At 41.9% G+C, this 21218-nt stretch overlaps 1 pseudogene; it reads left to right on the top strand.

Annotated features, from left to right (window-relative positions):
• Positions 1-1269: 1269 nt before the first annotated feature.
• The window catches only part of LOC100439529 (palmitoyltransferase ZDHHC6-like), a 24317-nt pseudogene continuing 4368 nt past the window's right edge, over positions 1270-21218 (top strand).

The following is a 21218-nucleotide window of genomic DNA, read 5'->3' as shown; positions in this document are numbered from 1 at the left end:
GCGTGGTGGTGGGTGCCTGTAATCCCAGCTACTCAGGAGGCTGAGACAGGAGAATCACTTGAACCCGGGAGGCAGAGGTTGCAGTGAGCCGAGATCGCATCACTACACTCCAGCCTGGGCAACAGTGAGACTCCGTCTCAAAAAAAAAAAAAAAAAAAAAAAAATTCTTTTAATTGCACTGACAGAAAACTCAATTAAAACTGGTGTTCAGGTAAGCTGGATCCACTGTCCATTGTCATCAAGGCTAATTTTTTATTCATCTCTAGGCTCTTCTGTGCCTAATGTTTGTTCATTTAATTGGATTTTTCAATGAGGTAGCTTTGACAGCTAGAAGGTTATAGCCTATTGCCTTGGTAAACTCAGCAAGAAAAAAACTTTTTTTTGAAACAGTGTCTCACTGTGTCACCCAGCCTGGAGTGCAGTGGCGTGATCTCAGCTCACCGCAACCTCTGTCTCCTGGGTTCAAGTGATTCTTCTGCCTCAGCCTCCTGAGCAGCTGGGATTACAGGCGCACACCACCATGCCTGGCTAATTTTTATATTTTTTTTTAGTATGAACGGGGTTTCACCATGTTGGCCAAGCTGGTCTTGAACTCCTGACCTCAAGGGATTCACCTGCCTAGACCTCCCAAAGTGCTGGGATTACAGACGTGAGCCACCTCATCTGGCCAAGAAAAAGAACTTCTTAGTTCAACAGTTTCGACACAATATTTGGAATTGAGTTATTGGGTCATGGCTTTGGTCATGACTTCATCCTTGAACCAATCACTCTGGCCAGGAGGATGGAATATTAGCCAGGCCTGGATCATGTACCCATAACCCATCTATGCCACATGCACTGAGAGTGGGGCAGCATTCATTTCCAAAGAAGAATGGTGGTGGCATTAATAGCAGAAGGGGAAGTAGATACTGGGCAGGCAAAGGCAACAGATGTCCACCATGCATGCCTAGGAGAAAAAACTAGAGCCTACCATCTCTACTGTGGGCAGTATGACCCAAAGTGAGTGAGCTAATATAAATGGGAACACCAAGTGCTGTTAGCTTTAGATAACAGCAGCTGGATGATGGGGTAGTGACCTTCTCACTCCCAAAAAGGTGGGTCGCACATCTAGGCTGTGGGTCATTCATTTAATTTGCGTATATTGAGTACCTGCTGTGTGCAGAGCACTGTTCAAAGTACACAAGAAGTAGATGTTATGCTCTCTGTCCTCAAGGAGCAGATAATGAAGTAAGATAAAGGAGCCCTACTGTCGCAGTGCAAGAGCAACTCATGATCAATGAGTGTATGCAGAATCATGAGCACCAACTCTATTCCGAAGCGTTGAGGGTGAGGGAGAAATGAATGTTCTCATTTTAATTTCTGTATTTTCCACTTTTATTCAACAAATATTTACTGTATGCCTACTAAATGCCAAGTCCCACAGGACTCTAGAAACCTTGTAGAAAGGACTTCAGACAGATTCATAGGATGTGTAAAATATTAGAAAGAGAAAATAAATTGAAAGTGGGGGAAGGATCTAGAAATCAAGTATGCAACAAAGTGAATTCAGCAATAAAGCAAAACACGTAAACCATGATTACTTACATTCCCACCATGGATGGGCCGTAGGATGTATGATGTAATAAATAATTTGCTTAACAAACCCAACATCAGGTAGAGGGGTTCTGTTTTCCCATAGAAATGATGGAATCTCACTAAAGCGCAAGATATGGTAAATGTAATTCTACTGGAATTGTGGTGGGTGTGGGGAAGACAACATAGTCCAGCTGAGACACCGGGTTGTCTGCTAACTGGACCTAGCCTAGGGATGGATTTCATCATATCTGGGAGCTCAGGTGGACTGCATGCATTTTAAACAACTCTGGGTTGTTCTCTGCACTGACATTTTAATAAATATTTAGTGACAGTGAGCTCAGAACCGTAATCTTTGGCAAGTGCCTGGGGTGCAGCTGCCATTCTTTATTGATGGCTGAGTAAGATATGAGGCTCTCAATTTTTAATTCATTTTTGTTTTGTTTTGACACAGCTCACCAAGATGGAGGAACAGAGCCCGTGGCCCACTTACTACATGGATTCCCACTTTACAGTGGAGAAGGAGCTTGCAGTAACCACAAAAGTTTCTGTATAAGCAAATTTAGGGAATTGAATTTCAGACAGTGTGGTTGTCTCCTTACTTATAAACTTGGGAATACTTACCTAGGTAACAACTAACATCAGAGGTTTTTGATCTGTAGCCTTTCTTTCTGTCCATAATTAGCTAATAGCTTCTGCTGTGCAAATACAAAACATTCCCTGTCCAAGAAAATTAAACTATATCATCAGAGTAAGAAAGAATATTCCTTTTTCTTTTGTGTGAGTGTGGTTTTTGTTTTCTGGGTTTTTTTAGGGGGGAGGGTTGTTTGTTTTTGAGGGAGGACTTGCTCTGTCACCCAGGCTGGAGTGCAGTGGCCCTATTATAGCTCACTGTAGCCTCAACCTCCTGGGCTCAAGTGATCCTCCCACCTCAGCCTCCCGAGTAGCTGGGACTAGAGATGTGCACCACCATGCCTGGCTAATCTTTTAAGATTTTTGTAGAGACAGGGTCTTGCTATGTTACCCAAGCTGGTCTCAAACTCCTGGCCTCAAGCAATCCTCCCGACTTGGCCTCCCCAAAGTGCTTGGATTATAGGCATGAACCATTATGCCCAGCCTCCTTTTTTTTTTTTTTTTTTTTCCTAATAGCAAGGGAGGCTATGCAACCAGCTCATCCAAAGATGGCATCAGATTTTTTTTTTTTTTTTTAATGAGTGGAAAAGTACATGGTGTTAGAGCCCAGCCTGGATCAGCCCTCAGGAAAGTTGTTCCCACAGCTCTGACCCATGAAGCAGAAGAGCAGTGCCTGATCAATTCAGCCAGGGCCCATAGCTGAGGATAGGTCAATAAAAGTTGCAAATGATTTGATATTATTCTTGCTACCATAAAGCAAAAATTATGGCAGTAGCAGCCTATCATGGAATTATTATTTAAAGCTCATCTGTTCCTTATGTCAAAGGCTGATCTGAGAATCCCAATTTATACAATTTGTTAAAAAGCTAGCATGGAATTTGGGTAGAATGGCCAATAAACAAATAGACTTTTCATTTGAGTTAGAGGAGATACAGGATGTCCTTATTGAAGGCAAGTTAAACTGGTCTCTGTGTCTAGCCAAACAAAGCCACGTCCATAAAGTAAGAAAATAAAAATGAACACAATAAATAAATAAAGCAATCAATAAAACTGAGGATTGGAGCTCACGACTGAGAAGCATTGGCAACTCCAGAGGCAGAAAGTTCTATGTGTGTGCTTTAGATTGGGGTAAAGTTTTAAAATTGCGTGGGCAGTGAAGGACCATAACTGAGTTCTAGTCAGCGACTTGCCTCATATTTATAAAACTTGGGGCAGTTGACCCCGTTTTATAAGAGCTGGAGGAAGTGAACTTCCTAGGTGTTACTCAGCATTGGGCCCCACACAAACCCACTTTCCAGAATAACTCAGAAAACTTACAGAGTCCGCCCTTGTTGCCAGAGGTCTATCAGCCAGATTCAATTCTTACCACAATGTATTGAAGTAAAGTATTTTTAGGACAGTGAAAGGCCAGGCCCAGTGGCTCATGTCTGTAATCCCAACAATTTGGGAGGCTGAGGCGGGTGGATCACGAGGTCAGGAGATCGAGACAAGCCTGGCCAACATGGTGAAACCCCGTCTCTACTAAAAATACAAAAATTAACCAGGCGTGGTGGCGCGTGCCTGTAATCCTAGCTGCTCGGGAGGCTGAGGCAGGAGAATCGCTTGAACCCGGGAGGCGGAAGTTGCAGTGAGCCAAGATTGTACCACTGCACTCCAGTCTGGCGACAGAGGGAGACTCCATCTCAAAAAAAAGTAAATGAAGACCGTGAAAAATGTAGGATAAACTGTAACTTTGATGGAGTCCTGAGTGGCCTCTTCCTATCTTGGTTCTTCACAGCTTCTTCATTTGACTTGTTAAAGGTCATTTTTGGTTACCCAAAAATCCTTCTTAAACCAAATGTATGGAAAGGAGGACCCACATTTGCAGTAACATTTTGAAACTAAAACTGATTCTTAGTTATTTGCGTTATGTTGTTACGTGAGAATTTCACCTTCAGAACACTGCAAGTGATGATTTTAATAGTTCTCAGCTAACACCAAGTTGCAAGTAGAGCTTTCTCCCTCAGTACTAGGGGAGGCATAATGCCAAGCTTACGAGGGCAGGTGCAGGGGCGAGACTGACCAGGGATATTCCTGGCTTCCTCACTTACTGGTTGCGTGACTTCAAAAAGTAAACTGACCTCCCTGGTCTCACAGTCTTCAACGTTTTAAAATGTAAATAATACCAGGATTAGGCCAGGCGTGGTGGCTCACGCCTGTAATCCCAGCACTTTGGGAGGCGGAGGCGGGCAGATCACTTGAGGTCGGGCGTTCCGGACCAGCCTGACCAATATGGTGAAACCCTGTCTCTACTGAAAACATACATAAATTAGCTGGGTGTGGCGGCTGGCATCTGTAATCCCAGCTACCTGGGAGGATGAGACAGGAGAATCGCTTGAGCCTGGGAGGCAGAGGTTGCAGTGAGTCGAGTTTGCACCACTGCACTCCATCCTGGGTGACAGAGTGAGGCTGTCTCAAAAAAAAAAAAAAAAGATTAAATAAGATAATGCATACACATGGCTCAGTACAATTTGCAGCACACAGACATGACTCAATACCTGGCAACTATGGATAATATAACAATAATAGTAATAAGGCCTAAGTCCAGTAGTTGCCACTGCGCCCAGCCCCTACTTTCATTTAAAAGACACCCTTGGCCAGGCATGGTGGCTGACACCTGTAATCCTAGCACTTTAGGAGGTTGTGGCAGGAGGATCACTTGAGTCCAGGACTTTGAGACCAGCCTGGGCAACGTGGTGAGACCCAGTCTCTACAAAAAATACAAAAAGCAGCCAGGCATGGTGGTTTGCACCTATAGTGCCAACTACTCAGGAGGCTGAGGTGGGAGGATCGCTTGAGCCAAGGAGGTCAAGGCTTCAGTGAGCCGTGTTTGGGCCACTGTCCTCCAACCTGGGTGACAGAGCAAGACTCTGTCTCCAAAATAAAAAAATAAAAGCTACCCTTCTGGGTAGGCAGGCCTGAGTGTTGGGTAGAGCTTGACTTTTAAAAGAACCATCCCGTGGAGAGGCTTCCGGCCCCTTTTTCCCCATCACCACCATCCCCAGCTTCTCCTGTCTCCCAAGATGAGGATAGGGAGGCTGGGAAACACACACCCAAGTGCTTGCCAGGAAGTGTGGGAGTGGGAGTGAGAGACTGCCTGATAATAAGAGAAGTGGGGTTACCGGAGCCCGGATCTTGGGGTACCTCCCAAGCCACTCAAGGCTCAGAACACATGGAAAGCAGAGTGGTGTTCAGACAAACTGAACATTCAGAGATACTGAATATTTGGTTCCAGACCACCACAGTAAAGCAAATTGCACACATTTTTTTTTTGTTTCCTAGTGCATATAAAAGTTATGTTTACACTACACTGTACTCTATTAACTGTGCAATAGCACTGTATCTAAAAAGATGTACATACCTTAATTTTAAAATACTTTATTGCTGAGTCTCAGTAAGCACGCTGGCAGGAGACACATGGGTCCTGCATTCCAGCCTCTGAAGACCAAGATTTGCTTTCTGCTTACTCTGAACTGAGGTGCTCATGATGGAGTCAGCCAAAGAGGAGAAAATCTGTTCTGGTGTGCCCTGGCTGTCTCTACTGCCCAAGTATGCCATGGCTGAGGAGTGGGCACCAGGGAGCAGACTGAGGTTAGGTTTCAAACCAAGAAACTTGATTCTCCTAGTTAAGATAAAGAGCTTTGAGTGCTTGATGGTGAAAATGGCACAATCCATGTTAACGTGTCACAACTTGAAGGCATGACAATTAAAGAACACACTGGGACTTGTGGCACATGGAAATGTGTGCACAGAAAAGAGAAATCTGTAATTCTTTAAAAGTAGGAAGACATTCTTCCTTGCCAAAATGCATACATTCGGCTCAGTTATAAAGTTTGAAAATCTCCAAGAATTAAAGAGAGGGTCCCATCACAGCCCTTGGTGTTACAGCAGTATGTTCTGCAGTGGCCATGATTGACTCTGTATTGTGATATCAGCCCTTACATACAACTGGAGGAAGTGTGAATTTCATCACACATTCACAACTATTATGGTTACCAAAATCATGCTTCGTTCACACTGTTCCTTCTTTTAGCACCTCTGGCTTGTATCCATGCTGCTTTCATTTTTATTTTCACTATGTACACACAGCTTTGTAATCGGCTCTTCTTTGGAGGGAACACAGTAAACACTGATACAAGTGCAGCCTGGAGAGATCCTCTTTCAGTTGTTCCACCTGGATTCACCGCATTTGCTGCCTTCTTGTTTACCTTGGGATTGATTTTAGGAACAACCGTAGCTATTGGGAAGTTTTTTGTTTGTTTGTTTTTACTTTACAAGTTCTGGGATACATGTGCAGATCGTGCAGGTTTGTTACATAGGTATATAAGTGCCATAGTGTTTTGCTGCACCTATCAACTTGTCGTCTAGGTTTAAGCCCCACATGCATTAGGTGTTTGTCCTAGTGCTCCCCCTCCCCTTGTCCCCCACCCCCCAATAGGCCTTGGTGTATGATGTTCCCCTCCCTGTGTCAATGTGTTCTCATTGTTCAACTCCCACTTATGAGTGAGAACGTGCAGTGTTTAGTTTTCTGTTCCTGTGTTAGTTTGCTGAGGATGATGGTTTCCAGCTTCATCCATGTCCCTGCAAAGGACGTGAACTCATCCTTTTTTATGGCTACATAATACTCCATAGTGGATATGTGCCACATCTTCTTGATCCAGTCTATCATGGATAGGCATTTGGGTTGGTTCCGTGTCTTTGCTATTGTGAATATTGCTGCAAGAAACATACGTGTGCATGTGTCTTTATAGTGGAATGATTTATAATCCTTTGGGTATATAGCCAGTAATGGGATTGCTGGGTCAAATGGTATTTCTGGTTCTAGATCCTTGAGGAATCACCACACTGACTTCCAAAATGGTTGAACTAATTTACATTCCCACCAACAGTGTAAAAGCGTTCCTATTTCTCCACATCCTCACCAGCATCTGTTGTTTCCTCACTTTTTAATGATCACCATCCTAACTGGCGTGAGATGTTATCTCATTGTGGTTTTGATTTGCATTTCTCTAATGACCAGGAAGTTGTTTTTTATCCAGATGAAAATCATCCTCAGAAACAAAACTTTTAGTCAGTCATGGATTGAAGAGAAAGCTAAAGATTGAATTCAATATTATCAACTAGAGGTCTTTGTTTTTCTTTATGATATGGGAAGTAAATGGAGGAATTTAAACAGGTATTTTTGTGGTCAGGGGTCCCTGAAAGAGATGGCCTGGAGTGGCTAGTGAGAGAAAGCTATCACCAATGCAGCTTAACACTAGAACAGTTGAAATAAAAAGCAGATAAGAGGCCGGGCACGGTGGCTCACGCCTGTAATCCCAGCAATTTGGGAGGCCAAGACGGGTGGATCATTTGAGTCCGGAGTTTGAAACCAGCCTGGCCAACATAGTGAAACCTCGTCTCTACTAAAAATACAAAAATTAGGTCGGCATGGTGGCAGGCACCTGTAATCCCAGCTACTCAAGAGGCTGAAGCAGGAGAATCACTTGAACCCGGGAGGTGGAGGTTGCAGTGAGCCGAGGTTGTGCCACTGCACTCCAGCCTAGGCAACAGAGTGAGACTCCATTTCAACAACAACAATAACAACAACAAAAGGAAGGAAGGAAGAGAGAAAGAAAAGAAAGAAAGAGAAGAAAGAAAGAGAAGAAAATTTGGGGGAATAGAAAACTGTTCACTCAACACTCCATTACACAGATAAGATTTCATCCTGTTGTTCGAATTCTCTATACTGTTCCTGATTTTTTTGGCTCCTTCTGTCCATTACTGAGAAAGTTGTGCTAAAGTCTCCTGATATGATTGCAAATTTATCTATTTCTCTTTTGTGTTTAGTCAGTTTTTGAGCTCTATTTATTTACATACACACACATATACATATATACACACACACACATTTGGCATGTATATATAAGTTATGTTATTAGATGCATATAAATATGGAATTGTTATATCCTCTGATGAACTGACCCTTTTATGTTATGAAATGTCTCTTTCTATCTTTAGGACTGCTTCTTGACTTAAAATCTACTTTGAGATTGATACAACTTTCTTTTGATTAGTGCTTCTTACTTTCAATATTACTATATGCTTGCATTTAAGGAGTATCTCTTATAAGCAGCATATTGTCAGTTTATCATTAAATAACCAGCCCAACAATCTTTTTGCTTTGTTTTTAACTTTTATTTTAAGTTCAAGGGTACATGTGCAGGTTCATTATATATGTAAACTTGTATCACGAGAGTTTGTTGTACAGATTATTTCGTCACCCAGGTATTAAGCCTAGTACCCAGCAGTTATTTTTCCTGATCCTCCCTCCTCCCACTCTCACCCTCAGGTATGCCCCAGTGCCTGTTGTTCCCCTCATTGTGTCCATCTCTTTTAGTTTTAGCTCCCACTTATAAGTGAGGGCATGTATTATTTGATTTTCTGTTCCTGTGTTAGTTTGCTAAGGATAATGGCCTCCAGCTCCATCCATGTTTCTGCAAAAGACATGATCTCATTCTTTGTTATGGCTGCATAGTTTTTAACGGTGTATATGTATGTACCACATTTTCTCTATCCAGTCTATCATAGATGGGCATGTAGGTTGATTCTATGCCTTTGCTATTGTGAATAGTGCTGCAATGAACATATGCATACATGTGTCTTTATGACAGAGCAATTTATATTCCTTTGGGTACATACCCAGTAATAGGATTGCTGGGTGGAATGGTATTTCTGTTTTTAGGTCTTTGAGGAATTACCACACTGTTTTCCATAATGGGTGAACTAATTTACATTCCCACCAACAGTGTATGAGCATTCCTTTATCTCTACAACCTCGCCAGCACCTGTTATTTTTTTACTTTTTAATAATAGCCATTCTGACTGGTGTGAGATGGTATCTCATTGTGGTTTTGATTTGCATTTTTCTGATGATCAGTGTTGTCGAGTTTATTTTCATATGCTTGTTGGCTGCATGTATGTCTTCTTTTGAAAAGTGTCTGTTCACGTCCTTTGCCCACTTTTTAATGGGGTTGTTTGTTTTTTCTTGTACATTTGTTTAAGTTCCTTATAAATGCTGGCTATTAGACCTTTGTCAGATGCGTACTTTGCAAAAATTTTCCCCTATTCTGTACATTGTTTGTTCACTGTTGATAGTTTCTTTTGCTGTGCAGAAGCTCTTTAGTTTGTAATCCCAGCACTTTGGGAGGCCGAGGCAGGTGGATCACTTGAGGTCAGGAGCTCGAGACCAGACTGACCAACATGATGAAACTCCGTCTCTACTAAAAATACAAAAATTAGCTGTGTATGGTGGTGGGCGCCTGTAATATCAGCTACTCGGGAGGCTAAGGAAGGAGAATCACTTGAACGCCAGAGGCAGAGGTTGCAGTGAGCTGAGATCGCGCCATTGCATTCCAGCCTGGGCAATAAGAGTGCAACTCTGTCTCAAAAAAGAAAAAAAAACAAAAGAAAAACAACCTCTTTAGTTTAGTTAGATCCCATTTGTCAATTTTTGTTTTTGTTGCAACTGTCTTTGGCATCTTCATCATGAAATCTTTGCCTTTTTCCCTGTCCAGAAAGGTATTGCCTAGGTTGTCTTCCAGGGTTTTGTAGTTTTGGATTTTACATTTAAGTCTTTAATCATTCTTGAGTTGATTTTTGTATATGGTGTAAGGAAAGGGGCCAGTTTCAATCTTCTGTATATGGCTAGCACCAGATACAGAAGTTATGGCTAGGTCATAGTACCCAGGTATTCAGTAAAACATTATCCCAGCACCATTTATTGAATAGGGAGTCCTTTTTCCATTTCCGCATTACTTGTTTTTGTCACTTTTGTTGAAATCAGATGATTGTAGGTGTGTGGACTTATTTCTGGGCTCTCTATTCTGTTCCATTGGTCTATGTGTCTGTTTTTGTGTATATATATATATTTGTTTGTGTATATATACATATATATATATAGAGAGAGAGAGGATTCTAAGGAATTTGTTCATATGGTTGTGGAGGCTTGGCAGATCTAAAATCTGCAGAGTAGGCTGGGAAAGAATTGGGGTCTGCAGTTTGAGTTTAAAGGCAATCTGCTGGCAGAATTCTTTTTGCTTCCAGAAAAGTCAGTCTTTTTCTATTATGGCTTTCAAATGATTGGATGAGGCCCACTCACATCGTGAAGGGTAACCTGCTTTACTCAAAGTCTACTGATTTAAATATAGATCTCATCTGAAAAATAACTTCACAGAAACATCTAGATTAATGTTTCACTAAATACCTGGATACTGTGGCCTAGTCAAATTGACGCATAGAATTAACTATCACAGATCCCAACAGAAAGCCTGGAGTGTTTAACAGTGTTCTTCCTCCACAGTGGGCTCTAAACTCCAGTATTTTTCCCCCAACCCCATCAGTCTGCTAAAACTCTAATTAGCTTCTCAGTCTCTTAGTTACTGCTTCTTGCTTAACTTGATCTATGGCCTTGTACTGCTTAACATGGAAAGATGTCTCAAGAGGAAAGTGACATAGAATATCAGATTCATCCAAATGAGTTTTCTTTCTCTCTAGAAACCTCACCTCTAGAAACGTGAACTGAATGCTTCTCTGACGCCTTCAAACAGGTGATTTTAAAATATTTTATCTTAGAGGATCATTGAGAGGCTGAAACAAATTATTAAATCCAACTCTTTTCATTAATAATTGTTAATAAACTTATAATGGATTCATACTTTCTTAATACAAAAAATAATGTGAGCTGGGTGTGGTGACTCATGCCTGTAATCCTAGCACTTTGGGAGGCTGAGGCAGAAGGATTGCTTGAGCGCAGGAGTTTGAGACCAGCCTGGGCAACATAGGGAGACCCCATCGCTCCAAAAACATTTTTTTTTTAATTAGTCGGGCATGGTGGTGTGCACATGTAGTCCCTGCTGCTTGGGAGGCTGAGGTGGGAGGATCCCTGGAGCCTGGGAGGTAAAGGTTGCAGTGAGCCATGATTGTGCCACTGCACTTCAGCCTGGGTGACAGAGCCAGACCCTGTCTGAAAAATAAATAAATGAATAAATATAGTTTTTCTTGGAGAATAAATAATAATAACTAAGAAATGTTTGAAAGAGAGTGAAGATGCAATATTGCTGATATTAAAAGCTATATTTAAAATGATGAGATAATGTTGCTGCAATAAACAGAAATAAAGGAAAAGGGCATAGAAAAAGGGAATATTTCAAATCATGGAGATAGTGTTGACTACTTAATACATAAATGGTATTGACTAGTTAATAAACGATGTTGGGAAGTAGCCCTTGGGGAACAGAGGAGACAGAGGAATTTGATCCTTATCTTACAGTTTAGACTAAATTTTAGCTGGGTTAAATATTTCAGTATAACAATAGAAATAATGAAAGTGACAGAATAAAAGGCAGTGAAATGTTTACACAAGTATGAGTTGGGGAATGCTTTCCTAAACAGGGCACAAAGATAGATACCATGAAGGAAAAACAGATTTTATTTTATTTTTTGAGGCGGAGTTTCACTCTTGTTGTCCAAGCTGGAGTGCAATGGTGCGATCTCGGCTCACTGCAACCTCCGCCTTCCTGGTTCAAGCGATTCTCCTGCCTCAGCCTCCTGAGTAGCTGGGATTACAGGCGCCCACCACTACACCCCCCCAGCTAGTTTTTGTATTTTTAGTAGAGACGAGGTTTCACCATGTTGGTCAGGCTGGTCTCGAACTTCTGACCTTAGGCGATCCACCCGCCTTGGCCTCCCAAAGTGCTGGGATTACAGGCATAAGCCACCGCGCCTGGCCTCAGATTTTATTACATCAAGTTAAAACATTATCAGAGGATTAACTTGGGAGGATTATTGACTGAGAGAGCTTACCTGGAAACCTGATAGAGACAGTGGTTAAAATAGTGGGGGGGCTGAAGTGGGGAGGGATGAAGGGGGGAAGGAATTGGGATGTAAGTCAAAGGATACAAAGTAGAAGATAGGTATGTAGGATGAACAAGTCTAGAGATCTAATGTACACCCTGAGGACTACAGGTCATAAAACTGTATTGTATAAGGGATTCTTGTTAAGTAAGTAGATTTTAGCTGCTCTTGTCACAATGTAACTATGTGAAATGAGAGATACATTAATTTGCTTCACTATTGTAACCACTTTCCTGTCTATATGTACCCCATAACATCATGTTTACACCTCAAATACGCACATTTCTAAAGAAGACACTGAGCACTTAAAATTGGTGGTTTACTTTACTGTCTGTATGTTATCCCTCAAATAAAAAAAAATTAGTGGAACTTCTGTTTGGCAAAAGCTACCATGAATGTATTTTTCTTTCTTTCTTTTTTTTTTTGTAGCAAGATTTATTGTGAAGAGCGAAAGAACAAAGCTTCCACATCGTGGAAGGGGACCCAAGCAGGTTGCCTACCGTGAATGTAATTTTAAAAGAAATGACAAACTAGGAGTATTTGCAACAGTCATGACATAGAAAAGATTAATTATCTTTTATTTAACAGCTATTGTAAATCAATAAAAAAGGATCAAGCAATTTAATAACAATGCAAAAACACAAATAGGCAATTTTGAAAAGATATATAAAGGAACAGTAAAAAAGAAAAGATTTGCAGCTCACTAATAACCAAACTCAAAACCCAGTGCAACACTATTTTTTACCTATTAGACAGCAAAAATTAACAAGTTTTATGCTGTCTAGCTAGGTTGCAGAAAATGAAAATAAGCACTCTTGTGCCTGAGTGGGAGAATAAATTGCAATCATTTTCTGGAGGTCTGGCTTAGCAAAAATGGTTTATAATTAAAATATGCATTCTATTTGACAAAGGAACTTCTCTTTTTAAATTGCTCTAAAGAGATAATACCACAGGTACACAAGTATAAGTAAAAGCATATTCACCACAGAATTCTTTGTAATAGTGACCAATCAGAAACCACTTACATGGCCAGTCAGTAAAGCTCAATAAATACCTTGAAATATACACAGCCAGTAAAATAGATGATGATGAAAATTATACTATGGACACAGAAAGAAGAAATTCCAAAACATTTTGTTATGTTGTAAAAGTGGGATTTGTTTATTGCATTATTTAATGAATATTTATTGAGTGCCTACATGTGTCAGACCCTCTTCTAGGTGCTGGGGATACAGCAGTGAGCAAAAAATAAAAGGAATTGCTGCCTTCCTGGAGCTGACATTCTAGTGACAAATGAAAGATAATAAAAAGCAAAATAAATCATGTAGTATATAAAATAGCATGTGCAGGATGCTACCAGTTTTCTTTTTCCTTTTATTTATTTATTTTTTTTTTAGAGACAGAGTCTCACTCTGTGGCCCAGGCTGGAGTGCAGTGGCACAATCATAGCTCACTGCAGCCTTGAACTCCTGGGCTCAAAGGCTCCTCCTACCTCAGCCTCCCAAGTAACTGGGACTACAGATCCACACCACTACACCCAACTAATTTTTAAATTTTTTTTTAGAGACAGGGTCTCACTATTTTGCCCAGGCTGGTCTTGAACTCCTGGCCTCAAGCATTCCTCCCACCTCAGTCTCCCAAAGTGCTGGGATTACAGGCATGAGCCACGACACCTGGCCCTGATACCATTTTTCTAAATGTGTTTATATCTTGAAAATGTCTGGAAAGATTTAAGTTCATAGTGGTTATCAGGATGGTGGGAATTTTTTCTACTTTGTCTTATTCCTGAAGTTTTTTGAAGGAGTATTCTTTTTAAATAGTATGAAAATAATTTTTACTTTGACAAAAATAAAATGACAAATGTTTATTTTTAAAAGTTTCTGAATAAATATTTGCTATTTTCTTCCCTTGAAGAAATTAAAAATCAATGATTGTCAAGTGGGAAAAAATGTTGTTATGTTGAAATGCTCAAATGCAAATCAAAACCATGAGGATGTGGGGCAACAGGAACTCTCATTCATTGCCGGTGGGAATGCCAAATGTACAGCTACTTTGAAAGACAATTTGGAAGTTTCTTACAAAACTAAATACATTCTTACCAGAAGATCTTGCAATTGCACTCCTTGGTATTTACCCAAATGAGCTGAGAACTTATGCTAACACAGAAACTTGCAAGAGGATTTTTTTTTTGAGACAGAGTCTGTCTTTGTCGCCCAGGCTGGAATGCAGTGGTGCGATCTGGGCTCATGGCAACCTCTGCCTCCCAGGTTCAAGCAATTCTTCTGCCTCAGCCTCCCGAGTAGCTAGGACTACAGGCATGTGCCACCGTGCCCAGCTAATTTTGTATTTTTAGTAGAGATGGGGTTTCGCCATGTTGGCCAGGGTGGTCTCGAACTCCTGACCTCAGGTGATCTGCCTGCCTCAGCCTCCCAAAGTGCTGGGATTACAGGTGTGAGCCACTGCGCCCAGCCCAAAAGGATGTTTAAAGCAGCTTTATGCATAACTGCCAAAACTTGGAGGCAACTAAGATGCCCGTCAGTAGGTGAGTGGATATGTAAACTGTAGTACATCCAAACAATGAAACATCACTCAGCACTAAAAAGAAATAAGATATCAAACCATAAAAAGACATGGAGAAAACTTAAATCCCTATTGCTAAGTAAAAGAAGTCAACCTTAAAAAGGCCACATACTGTACGATTTCAATTATATGGCATTCTGGAAAAGGCAAAACTATGGAGACAGTAAAAAGATCAACGGTTGCCAGGGGTTGTGGAGGGAAAAGAATGAATAGATGGTCAGTGAAATTACTCTGTATGACACTACAGTATAAGGGTGGATACATGGCATTATACATTTGTCAAAACCCATTGAATGTACAGCACCAAGAGCAAACCCTAATGCAAACTATGAACTTTGGGTGATATGATGTGTCAATGTAGGTTCATTGGTTGTAACAAATGAACCACATTGGTGTAGGACGTTGATAGTGGAGGAAGCTGAGAATGTGTGGGTGTTGGGCGTAATGGAAACTCTCTATACTTTCTGTTCACTGTTTCTGTGAACCTAAAACTACTCTAAAAAAATAGTCTAGGCTGGGCGTGGTGGCTCACGCCCATAATCCCAGCATTTTGGGAGGCCAAGGCAGGTGGATCATGAGGTCAAGAGATCAAGATCATCCTGGCCAACATGGTGAAACCCCATCTCTACTAAAAATACAAATATTAGCTGGGTGTGGTGGTGCACGCCTGTAGTCCCAGCTACTGAGGAGGCTGAGGCAGGAGAATCACTTGAACCCGGGAGGTGGAGGTTGCAGTGAGCTGAGATCATGCCATTGCACTCCAGCCTGGTGACAGAGCAAGACTCTATCTCAAAAAAAAAAAAAAAGTCTGTTTAATTAAAACACGCTTATATACAGTTTTTCAAAAGTAGCCACCCATTAGGATAGCTACTTAAAAAAATAAAATACAACCCTGAAAATAACAAAGTGTTGGCTAGGATGTGGAGAAATTGGAATCACTGTGCACCACTGTTGGTGGAAATGGAAAATGATGTGGTCCCTATGGAAAACCATTTGGCATTTCATCAAAAAAGTAAAAAGAAAATTACCAGATGGTCCAGCAATTCTGTATCTGGGTGTATACCCAAAAGAAGTAAAAGCAGGGTCTCAAAGAGCTATTTGTACATCCATGTTCATAGTGGCATTATTCACAATAGCCAAGAAGTGAAAGGACTTCAAGTGTCACTCAATAAATGAATGGATAAACAGAATGTGTTATATAGATACAATGAAATATTATTCAGCTTTAAAAAGGAAGGAGGCCACACATTGGGTCATGCCTGTAATCCCTGCACTTTGGGAGACACAGGCGGGAGGACTGCTTGAAGCCAGGAGTTCAAGACCAGCCTAGGCAACATATTGAGACCCGCCTCCCACCTCCTCTACAAAAATTAAAATTTTTAAAAAATTAGCTGGGTGTGGTGGAGCATGCCTATAGTCCTAGTTGTTTGGGAGATTGAGGCAGGAGCATTGGTCGAGCCCAGGAGTTTGAGGCTGCAGTGAGCTATGATCACACCACTGCACACCAGCCTGGATGACAAAGTAAGACCCTGTCTCTGAAAAATAAAATTACATAAATACAAAGCAAGGAAATTTTGACTCATACTACAGCATGGATGAACCTTGAGGGCAAACACTGTATGACTCCACTCTTATAAGGTACTCAGAGTTGTCAGATTCAGAGACAGAAAGTAGAAGAGCTGTTGCCAGGGGCTGGGGGAGGGCAAAGTGAGGAGTTGTTTTATGGATACTGTTTCAGTTTTGCAAGATAAAAAAGTTCTGGAGACTGGTTGTATAACAATGTGAATATATTTAATAGTACAGAACCGCAGGGCACGGTGGCTCACACCTATAATCCCAGCACTTTGGGAGGCCAAGGCAGATGGATCACCTGAGGTCAGGAGTTTGAGACCAGCCTGACCAACATGGTGAAACCCCGTCTCTACTAAAAATACAAAAGTTAGCTGGGCATGGTGGTGGGTTCCTGTAATCCCAGCTACTCAGGAGGCTAACACAGGAGAATCGCTTGAACCTAGGAGGCGGAGGTTGCAGTGAGCCGAGACTGTGTCATTGCATTCCAGCCTGGGCTGCAGGAGTGACACACCGTCTCAAAAAAAAAAAAAAAAAAACATATAGAACCATACATTTTTAAATGGTTAATATTGTAAATTTTATATTATATGTGTTTTCCACAATTACAATTTTTTAAAAGTTAAAATGTATAAAAAGAAGTGCTCAGCCTTCCTAAGGATGTTATAAAACAGACACTAAACAGGAAAGACATTTGATTAAACTTTAGTAAGGCAAATGCTACCAGACAAAATGGAAAGGCAAATGTTTAAACTGGGGGGAAAATATTTGCAACACTTGTGGTAGGCAAAAGGCTAATAATATCACTAATATAATATACAAAGATCTCTCATAACTCAAGAAGATAAAGGTGAACAATCCAATAGAAAAAAAAAAAAAGTAAACAGGAACCAGCCATTTTCAGAGAAAGACAAGTTTAAAAAAAAAAAAAAAAATGTTAGGTCAGGCACAGTGGCTCATGCCTGTAATTCTAGCACTTTGGGGTGCTGAGGTGGGCAGATCACCTGAGGTCAAGAGTTCCAGACCAGCCTGGCCAATAGGGTGTAACTCCATCTCTACTAAAAAACACAAAAATCAGCCGGGCATGGTGATGCACACCTGTAATCCCTGCTATTCGGGAGGCTGAGGCATGAGAATCGCTTGAACCCAGGAGGCAGAGAGGTTGCAGTGAGCCAAGATCACACCACTGCACTCCAGCCTGGGTGACAGAGAGAGACTCTGTCTCAAAAAAAAAAAAAAAAAAAAAAAGAAGAAAAGAAAAGTTAATATAAGACAAACGTGTTCATTCTCATTAGTTACCACATAATTTTACACTTTCATGAGCCAGGTGCGGTGGCTCATGCCTATAATTCCAACACTGTGGGAGGCTGAGGCCGTTGGATCGTTTGAGGCCAGGAGTTCAAGACCAACCTGGGCAACATGGTGAAACTCCATCTGTACAAAAAATAAAAATAAAAATAAAATTAGGAGGGCAGGGTGGCACATGCCTGTATTCCCAGCTACTATGGAGGCTGAGGCAGGAGAATCACCCGAGCCCTGGATGTCAAGACATCCAGTAAGATGTCAAGTTACACTGCACTCCAGCCTGGGTAACAGAGCGAGACCCTGTCTCAATAATAATAATAAGAAGAAGAATTTTAAAACAAGAAGATGCTAAGTTTCTCCTTCCCGATTAGGAAACATTTAAAAGATGGGTAATTGCCAATAATCCACATGGTTCATCTGGACACAAGGAGAGACAGCCAGATGAGCAGAGAGGCTCGTTTCGGCAATTGCCCACTCAAGGAAACAACTCAAGATGTGAACACCTAGTTCGTATATTTTCCTCTTTTTTTTTTTTAATCATTGCATACATTACTTTTGTAATTAAGGAAAAAACTAAACAGTTCCAAGGTGGCCAGTCATATGAAAACTGACATGTTTCTAAATGTAATAAACAAATGTAATGTACTGAAAAAAAAACCATATTAATGCTAACTGTCTGAAATAACATGAAGAGGGAGGTGGTCTCATACTCTCCCAGCAGGAGTATAACCTCGTACAAATTTTTGTAAGACAACTTGGCAGGTTCCATCAATATTTCCCATGTGCTTACTTAATCAAACAATTCCACTTAAACAAATTTACCGTATGAAAATACTCCCACATGTGCACAAAGGCACATATACAAAGTTTTATTAATGTTAGCAATGTTTGCATGAGTAAAAACACTGGAAATGACCCAAGAGCCCATCAATAGGATATTGGTCAACTAATTTATGGTATATCCCTACTGTGGAAAACGATGCTAGAGTTTAAAAAATTATATGAACTGATTTTGAAAGACATCCAAGAGTATTATTAAGAGAACATGACAAGTTTCAGAACAGTTGTAAAAACATATGCAATGACATAATCCCATTTTTGTAAAATGATATTAAAATGTTAGAAAAAATCTGGAAAAAATATTTTTAAAATAGGTATCCTATTGCCCTTAACAGTGGCCTTCTCTGACTTAGGTCTAAGTGGGATTATAGGGAACATTTGCTTTCTAAAATACACATTTTTGTATTTTTTGAAATTTTGGATTGAATTTTTGAAACCAGAAAAAAATGTTAAATATAAACAAATCGAGTACCTGGTGTAACCTCCCTCACCTTCTGATCTCTCCCTAAACATTTCCTTAGAGCTTCAGTTTATTCAGTTAGTCCCTGCTTTCTGGTCTCTGGGCTGTTTGGAGCCTAGATCACAACCAGTGCCTTTGTTATAGGCTTTTCATTGTTTGTCGACTGGCTGTGCCAACTAAGAGGGGAATATCCACAGGGCAAGGTGCCCCCATCTGCACCCTGACCACGGTGCTGAGTGATTAGAAGAAAGCTCACTCTGTGAAGCAACGCTTACTCTGAGAAGGAAAAGGATGACCCCTCTAAACCCATGATCAGGTCAAGGGAGATTGGCACCCTGTCCCTGCCCTGGCCTCATTCCCACACAAGAAGAGAGAATCACAGGGGGAGCTTATGACCCTGTCACTTAGCATTGAGCTACCTGCCTCGGCCAGTTGGGACTGCGAGCACTCTGTCCATGCTGGGACAGCTCACACCTCATCCACTGCCACCTTCTATGCAGCACAGCTCCGGAAAGGGAGCCCTCTTCCCTCCAGAATCCCCCGTGAGGGTTTTTCTAGGAACTTGAAAAGCTCAGGAAGCTTCCCACAGGCCTGGAATTTAGACTTAGGCACTAAACACGCAGGCCAGTGATCAAATGATGAGTAAGTGAACCTCACAATGACAACAGTGTTCCTTCTTCACAGGGAACAACTGCAGGTTCTCAAGGAAAGCCTTTTTAAATCTTTCCTCTGGGCTCTCTCAGCAGAGGACACTCCTCATTCACACCTTGTCCTGCCTCAACTTTCAGTTAATGAGGAAGCCAGACCTGTACCAAGCCATTGCACTAGGTGACCCAAAACCACCTGAAACTCCCTGTGCGTTTAGCAGGGATGCAATGCATGCTTCTTCTATTGAAGCGGGGTTATCCTGGGCACCGGGTGGGGAAAGTTTAAGAAACACAGATGGCTAAGGCCTATTTACTGAGTTTCTGTTTCAATAGGGCTAGGTGAAGCCTGAGAATCTGCATTGTGAGCACATTCCCATGTCATGCTGCCACTGCACTCTGGTGGTCCCCATGCTTTGGGAACCTCTGTGTTGAAGACGAAGCAGAGTCAGGAAGGTCAGTCAGGAAGCTGTGCCCCACTCTATGCCAGACAGGACTGGAGCCTGAGGCAGTGCAGGCCAGCAGGGATGAAGGGAGGACACAGAGCTGAGGGGCATTTCTGCTGGAGGGAGCACCAGGCTGTGCTGCCCAGGTGGTTGTGGGAGCATGAGGGAGACACAGGGTTCTAGACTGACTGACTTCTAGCTTGAAGGGCTGAGGGGATGGACTTGGAAGTTGGCGACCCAGGAGGCACAGCAGCTTTGAGGGTAGGGAAGAAGGGTTCAGTTTTAGACAGGATGAGTTTGAAGAGCTGGAGAGTCATCTGGATTGGGATGTCCAATAGGCAATTGATCATTTTAGTCTGGATGAGGGTGAGGGAGGGGGACCATGAGAATGTGGAGTTGAAAGTGATACTGCAGAGCTGGTAGCTGATAATGTGGGAAATGAACCAGCTACCTAGGGATAGTACGTGAATTACACAAAGAAGAGCAACAATCAGCCAGCCATGGTGGCTCACACCTGTAATCCCAGCACTTTGGGAGACCAAGGTGGAGGGATTGCTTGAATCTAGGAGTTCAAGATCGAGACTCTGTCTAATTTAAAAAAAAAAAAAAACAAGTCCAGGCGCAGTGGCTCACACCTGCAGGCCAAGGCAGGCGGATCACGAGGTCAGGAGCTCGACACCAGCCTGGCCAACATGGTGAAACCCTGTCTCTACTAAAAATACAAAAATTAGCTGGGCGTGGTGGCAGGTGCCTGTAATCTCAGCTACTCGGGAGGCTGAGGCAGGAGAATCGTTTGAACCTGGGAGGCGGAGGTTGCAGCGAGCCGAGATTGCACCAATGCACTCCAGCCTGGGAGATAGGGTGAGACTCTATCTCAAAAAAGAAAAAGAAAAAGAAGCTCAAGAATCACAGGACTGTGGAAAATCCTACAGGCCAGGAGTCTTGTTAGGTGTGCCTCAACCCTGAAGCAGGTCCCTCAGTCTGCAGATATTTAGAGATATTTAAAGGAAACCCAGGAAGGAGCCAAGACAGAATGAAGCCTAAGGTGTCCTGAGACCCTCAGAGAACTCAGCCCAAGGGTTAGGAGCTTGTGCCAAGGTGCAGCAGGTGAGTAGGGCACACAGGATTTCTTTCCTGGGTACAGATGCCATTTCTCTTCAGCTTTCATTGGTCCCAGGCTCGTGCCAGATAAGGCATAATTGCACCCGTTTTGGGGACACTGCCTGGGTGTCCCAG

This window comes from Pongo abelii, chromosome 12 (assembly GCF_028885655.2).
Source record: "Pongo abelii isolate AG06213 chromosome 12, NHGRI_mPonAbe1-v2.0_pri, whole genome shotgun sequence".
NCBI classification, from domain to species: domain Eukaryota; kingdom Metazoa; phylum Chordata; class Mammalia; order Primates; family Hominidae; genus Pongo; species Pongo abelii.
This window is presented reverse-complemented; position numbering and strand designations above follow the sequence as displayed.